Source organism: Penaeus monodon, chromosome 3 (genome assembly GCF_015228065.2).
Source record: "Penaeus monodon isolate SGIC_2016 chromosome 3, NSTDA_Pmon_1, whole genome shotgun sequence".
NCBI classification, from domain to species: domain Eukaryota; kingdom Metazoa; phylum Arthropoda; class Malacostraca; order Decapoda; family Penaeidae; genus Penaeus; species Penaeus monodon.
Genome location: NC_051388.1, coordinates 28,006,375 through 28,013,874, shown reverse-complemented (window position 1 = coordinate 28,013,874; position 7,500 = coordinate 28,006,375).

Sequence of the window (7,500 nt, the reverse complement as noted above, 5' to 3'; positions counted from 1 at the left end):
AGCAATACCCGGGAAGGCCCAAACCCATCAGATACTTTCATGGACAACGACTTTTGTGCCTTAACTCTCTCTCTCACCGGAATACGGGACATCTCGTAGCCTGTTTCGTCTTGCGGGGGGAAGGTGACTAATCATTTCTTTGACACAGTCCTTTTTCACGCTCTGTTGAATTTGTAATGTGATAAAAAATATATAGTGCATTTGGATTTGGCAAATGGCTCAGTAATACTTGGATTCGGATTTACGTACTGATCTAATTTTTGTTTATACCGATAACTGCGGTTTCAGAATGTAACCTATAGCGTAATTCTAAGGTAGATGAATGTAACTTTAATGAAGCTTGTTATTTGCCCATTAAATGTAACTTCATATGTGAATGGGTGATTCGCATAATAAGGCAAATAACATGGACCAAGAACATTGGGGAAATCCAAATGGTGTGCCTGTGGCTATGGAAACCTGTCTTGCTTATCTTCCATGTACAAATTTCAAGATTATATGCATTTTGGGTTGAAAAGGAGTTTCTTGTGTATTTTAATAACATATTCTCTACATTTCAGACGTGGTTCTATTAAAAGTAATATTTCATACTTACATCCTCTAATACTCTTATTCTGTTTGTATATATAATGTAATAAAATTAATAGCATCTGAGGAATCGTAACATGTATCCGTAGATTAGTAAGGTAATTTGCTTTATTAAAAAAGAGAGTGGTTAAAGCCAAGTCTAGATGGCTATTACCTACAAATTTGTTGGAAAACCCACAGTAAATATGGTTTAAAGTCCTCCGTGTTACAGCCATTTTCTATTATAAAGTGTTGCGATAAAACATATTCTGGTAATTTTCCTCGAATGTTTGTTTCATAGGCCCTGTTATATACAGATGAAACCTGCAGAACTACATCGATGATCATTAAAAATTATTAGTTTTGTGAAAATGTCTATATATCAACTGCACATTCATCGGCCGCGCGTCTGCTTAAAACGTAACGAGAGAGATCAAGGAACTCAAATGCAGTATTCTAGTATTTTTAAAACGTAGAATTCCTTATTGACATCTTTCAATTATTCATTAATAAGAATTCAGTCTTGAAATCATAATTTCCTTACAACATGAAAGCTTCGACAACAGACCATATTACACATACCACTTGTATATTCGTAAAATGCAATCCAGCAGCTGCAGGCAAACTAAATTTCATAAAATAAAATTCATATTGTAATATCTCGCACACACGTCTGGGTGCTCGCGTGTGTCTTTTTGTGCATGTGTCTATACATTAAATATATATAATATTATATATATATATATATATATATATATATTATTATATATATATATATATATATATATATATATACATATATATATATATATGTGTGTGTGTGTGTGGTGTGTGTGTGTGTGTGGTATGTGTGCACGCACGCGCGTGAATATATGTACATACATATACAAGCAAACAGGCGCGCGCGCACGCACGCACGCACGCAAGCAGGCACGCACGCACGCACAAACGAACGAACGAACGAACGAACGCACGCACGCACGCACGCACACACGCACACACGCACGCACACCACACACACACACACACACACACACACACACACACACACACACACACACACACACACACACACACACGCACGCACACCATAATTAAGACAACTACGTGGCTGAAATCTATGAAGGAGAGTAATAAGTCTGTATAATATAATGTTAACTCGTTCTTGATTTATTATTGCAGGAGACCCGTGCATGCGAAACCAAGCAAGGACGAGACCAAGCCACGACAACCACTGACAGTTCAAGAGCCTTAGGAAGTTTTCAATCGCTGGTTTCCTAAGTGAATTTAGAGCAGTATGGGTTATGGTTGGTTAATGGTTAATGGTTACAAAGCAAAATAAATGTGCTAGATATCAAAGGTCATACAGCGGCATAGAAAAGTGTCATATTGAAAAGGGTTAAGAGGGAGGTTAGTTGATGATTAAATGCGCTATACGTCAAAAGTCGTATGGCAGTTCAGGAGAGTATGGCGTTGAGAGCGGCAAGGAGGAGAGAGGGTAGCGAGGGTAAGTAAATGGGCTACGGTTCGGATTAAAGGGTGATTAGATCAAGAACTTCACCTCGATTGCCTACCTAACCACTGGGTGGCCTAGCCAGCCCAAGTCAGTGCTGGTCCAAGCCCAGATAAAATAGAGAGAATGATTACCTAAAAAGGTAACACCGGCACTCTCCGTGGAAAGGAACTGGGGACCCTACCACGTACTCACTCCAAGAGCATCACAACATGAAAACTACAATTAAGTATCATGCTGTGACCACGGCGGCTCAAACATGAACCTACCGTTAAAAAAAGATCAAAGATTGTTACGGAAGAAGTGTGGGATTCTGCAAGGATGTCCGTAGGGTAGGTAAGGATTAGCAAGGGCAGGGGGTAAAGAGCTATAGATTACAGCTTCAGGGAATGGTTAAGGTTAATGGTTAAAAGCAAGATAAATGTGGCTAGACATCTAAGGTCATGTAGCACTATAGTTAATGTTAGGGAAGGGTGGTTGAGTTAGTGATTAGTTGTCTAAGCTGGGCAAAGGAATTGGTGAGTGAAAGGGTTAGGGTCGGGTGTGGTAAGGAGTTAGATTCGATGAAGGATATGTATGCGTTTGAGGAAAGAGAATAGGTTGTTGAAGCAGAAAGTGTGGGATTCTGTAAGGATGTCTGATAGGTTGGGAGGTCGGTGAAGGCAGGATAGGTGGGGGAAAGCAGAGGTACGGGTTGCTTCAAAACGTGGGCACGACAATAGGATGTGTGGGGTTGAAAGGGGAACATTACATAAGGAACATAAGGGTGGATCAGATTGTGACAACAGATAGGAGTGTGTTAGAATAGTAAGGTCAGCTGTGGAGAGGAAGCGCTCTAGAGATCGCCCTCGGGAGTTGGTGATAGAATCACCCCAAAGGTGGCGGCAGTTAAAGTCACCAACTATGAGGAAGGTGGGAAGGGGAGAAGTAGACTGAAATCACTGTGATCCAATAATGAAGGAAGATACGAATAACTGTGCAAGGGACATTGGTTTGAAAGGGAGGTGTGACATAAGGTGTTTTCTGATTGATAAGTATGGATGAGACATAAAGGGAATGTGGGGAAGAGACAAAATGATAATTGGGGATTGGTATTGGAGGATGTGTAAGAAAGGTCTCTTGAAGGCATGCAATAGATGGTTTATAAGAGGAAAGGATATGACGAAGGTCAGGTCTGTGGGAGCGGAAACCGCGAATATTCCAATGAAGGATAGTTATACTTTAGTGATATAGATGGGCTGTGTTGGGAGGGGGTAGGAGGATAGGGTGTAGGGGGGATATCGTTAGGAGGAGGATGGATATCAGCAGTTACTTGGAGTGTGGAAGGAGCAGGAGTTGTAAGATTTGGAGGTTGAGTGTCAGTTTTCATTAAGTAATCTTGAATATTTTCAATAGTTTCTTCTGAGGAGTTGGTTGGGGAGTTTTGGGGGATAAAGGATTTCTTGTGAGGGGGGAAGAGAGGACTGGTGTCTCAGCGTAGGGGCAAAGGAAGGTGGAGGTGATTGTTGGTAGGGGAAGAGGGGTGGAACGTTTGTTCTGTCTGTTACGGGTAGTGCGAGGAGGGAGAGGGGAAGGTGTTGGGGTTGCAGTGGTGATTGGAGTATCTGTAGTAGAGACTGGAGTGTCTGGGTTTAGGATGGCAAAAGAGTTTGACTGGGGAAGGTAGTAGGTAGAAGAGGGGGAGTTAGATGTAGGGGGGTGGGTTTAGGAGAATTGGTAGAATGAGCAGTATACTGGAGTAAGGAGTAAGAGAGAAACCACGTCGACGTGCTTCCTGTCTGGCTTCACGTAGTGTGAGTCCAAGTCTGAATCTGAGAGTGTGCTACCTCAGACTCAAATTTGTAGGTGGGACAGCCCTTATAAAATACATTATGGGGGCCGCCACAGTTGGCACATGTGCGTGATTGTGCAGAGCAGTTAGATCGGGTATGGCCAGGTTGGGCACATAGTGGGCATCTGGCTGTGGAAGGGCAATGTTTGGCTGGGTGTCCTAGACGCCAACAATTTTGGCACTGACGTGGAGGAGGTTGGTATGGACGAATAGGGAGGGATTCTCCTCCTATGTAGACGTTAAAGGGAAGGTCATGTCTACGGAAGGTAATTTTGGCTATGTTAGTGGGTTTCTTTCGATGACCTCTGGGGGAATGTAGTAGCATTGTACGATGTTGCATCATAGTCTGTGAGACAGGCAAGTAGGTCTTCTCTACATCTGACCAATCTTTGTCATAGATTGGGCAATTTGCTGGGAGATTGAAAACTGTTCCGGTGCAAGTATTGAGGGTTGGATGGGGTTCTGCAAGGATGGGGTTACCATATACGTCAGTTAGTTTTGTTAATGCTATAGCTTGGTTTTCGGATGTTACTGTGACAAGACGGGAGCGGTCGGGTCGGCTACGGAAAGAGACTTTACCTACTTGTTTTGGAGACATGTTGGAAGAGAAGGGTGTTGTCAGAGTAGGGAGCTGTGGGAGGGCTCACAAAAATCGGGTCCCATTTGGCTGCGCTAAAGAGAGTTTCAAGATTGTTGTAGAGATAGGAGTAGTAGAAGGGCGGGGGCGTGACGAGATGGAGTAGTGTTGAGGGAGGTAGTGTTATGGAGAGGTGGCATAAGGCTGTAAAGTATTAATAAGGGAGGATGGGGTGGTTGATGTTGGAGTTGTGGGGGGTAGAGGTGCTGAAGTTGAGCAGTTGGAGAGTGGAAATGTCCTAAGGGTTGATTGTTGGCTACTGTGCTAGTAGGCATTGATGTGAGGGTAGTTATTGCAGTGTTCGGAGCGTGGTCAAAGGAGAGCCTGGGTCAGGGACTCGGGTGGGTTACATCGTTGGGGCTATTTGATAAAGGGGCAAGCCTCATTGCCCTTAATAGTGGGGATATGTTTTCATTACCGGCCATGGTAAACCTGAATTATGTTGGGGATAAAACAGTCCACCCTCAGGGTCCCTTTGAGGGGTAAGGGTAGGTACTAATCAGGGATACCGTGCCCATGGCTCCCTCAGGCCGTTCAGGACTGGCACAAAGTCCAGCCTTTCATCCTTCCAGCACGGCTCTCACACCTTACGAGGTGGATAGGGAAGGGTTTGGTGAAGGGACAGAAACGAAAAGTGGGAAGGAAAAAGACCATGCAAAAATTAGTTGAGTCGAGGGCTGAGTACCAAGGTTGGGGAGTTCCTCATCATTGGGTCCCAGTCTCCGTCTCCTAAGCCCCCCCACGACAACAACGGGCAAGGGATTGGGGGGGGGGGGGCAGCTTCAGGGAAAATAATCAGGGGGGGAGAAGTCCAGGTTGTTGTGACAAAGGTCACATGTGTATCCAGGGGGAAGTGGGCAATTACTCTGAGAGTAGAGTGAATGAGAGCAGAGAGACTGTATGATGGATGCGGTGTAGACATGTTATCTTGGGGGCATGATTAGATAGTTTTGAATGTCTTCGAGAGTTTTTGAAGTGATTTTCTGATGAGGGACAGACGTTGAGGGGCGGAGAGAGAGGTTGATGTAGGAGATGATGCAGTAGAAGATGTGGTGGAACTCTGAATTGAACGAGGAAGTAGAGGGATAAGTACCCCGGGAGAGGAGATTGAGGTGTCTGGATTTAGAATGGCAAAGAATCCGACTGGGCAGGGAGGTGGTAGAAGTAGGATGAAGACAAGATACTGGGGGAGATGTAGAAACATCTTGGGAGAAGAGGGGGAGGGCAAAGCGAAGGACATTACTGGAGTAGGGAGTAAGAGAAAATACTCAAACTTGTAGGTAGGGCAGCCCATATAAAATACATTATGGGAGCAAAGCAGTTTGATCGACCATGAGCAGGTTGGGCACATAGAGGGTATCGGGTTGTGGAGAGGTGTTTGGCAGGGTGGCCAAAACGCCAGCAATTCCGACATTAACGGGAGGGAAGGAGGATTTAAACATCAAGGGAGTCGTCATGTCTACGCAAAGTAATCTTGGCAATATTGGTGGAGGACTTACGGCTGCTTCTATGGGGAATGGTGTAGCATAGTATTGATACTGCATCATAGTCCATAGGTCTTCTCTACAATCTGACTAATCCTCGTCGTAGACAAGGATTAGTAGATACTTTGCAGATAATAAGGCTGCAGAGTAGTAATAAGGTAGGGGAGAGTAGTAGATGAAAAAGCTTTGGGGGAAATAAAGCAGAGGATGTTGGGAAAAGAGCAATGCTTTCTGGAGGCTGAGTAATGATCGGGTGGATGGTTTGGCCTGGATAAGGTAGGCTAAGAAAGATGGACTGCAGAGCAAGTTTGGAAGAAATCTAAGATAACAGAGCAAGGAGGCAGGTTGGTTGGGAGGTCGTAAGGAGAGGATAGTGGGGAAAAGCATGGGTATGGGTTGCAGCAAGGTGTGGATAGGACAACAGAATGTGTGGAACTGAAAGAGTGACATTACATAAGGACATAGTGGAACGTGACATCAGAGAGGAGTGTGTTGGACAAGTGTGGCCAATACGTAAAAAGGCAGAGAGCCGTCTCCCAAGCGTCTGTTCCGATGAAATGGAGCTAACCAGGGGATTGGTAATTTACAGTATGGGATTTATTAGTGCAAAGACTTGAACAGAAAGATTGTCATCGGGGATAAGGAAGGTCTTAAAATGGGGGTAATAATCCGTTGAGAAGGTTACTGCGAAACCAGCATCGAAGGTTGATTTTGGGGGCCCTCTGCTGACAGGGATCGTGATAGGAAACAGAGGGAAAAGGCAAACCGAAGACAAGACTGAAAGACATCAAAAATGTTTGCGGGCTGTCGATGGTACAAGTGGGAAAGAAAAGCGCAAGATCGAGTTGAGTGGCGAAGGATGGTGGAGAGGTCCATGGCTGCTCAAACATGAGCATACCGTTATTGATGATGTGTAAACATGAATACTCGAGGAATGAATGGAGACATGGTCAAGGAAATGGGTGAGAAGGACAGAAGGGGGGATATCCGCTTTTGGTGGGTCAGGGGAAATTTGGGGTTTTTGGTGTTTAATTTGCAAGTCTGTTTTGGAAGAGGCCGCGGTAGCCGAGTGGTTGGAGCATCAGACTCAAGACTGTCACGACAGCAATCTGAGTTCGAGGTTCGAGTCACCGGCCGGCGCGTTGGTTCCCTTGGGCACGCCCATGTTGGTGACGGTCCCGGGCACGACTGAGTGGAGAAGGGTTGGCGTCAGGAAGGGCATACGGCCATAAAAGATATCTGCCAGAATCAAATCATCATGGCGACCTCATATAAGAATGGGATAAAGCTAGGAAAAAGAAGATTTTACAGGTCTGTTTTGGAGCTGTGGCTGGGCGAAGCTGGTAGCGGCTTGGGTTTCAGTTGCTCTGGTGTGGACCGTTTCGCTGTGGCTGTTTTCAGCAGAGTGGTCGTTCTTGTGCGTGTTTTTAGGTGGAATTATTTTTAAAGATTGAAGCGAGACGAAGGG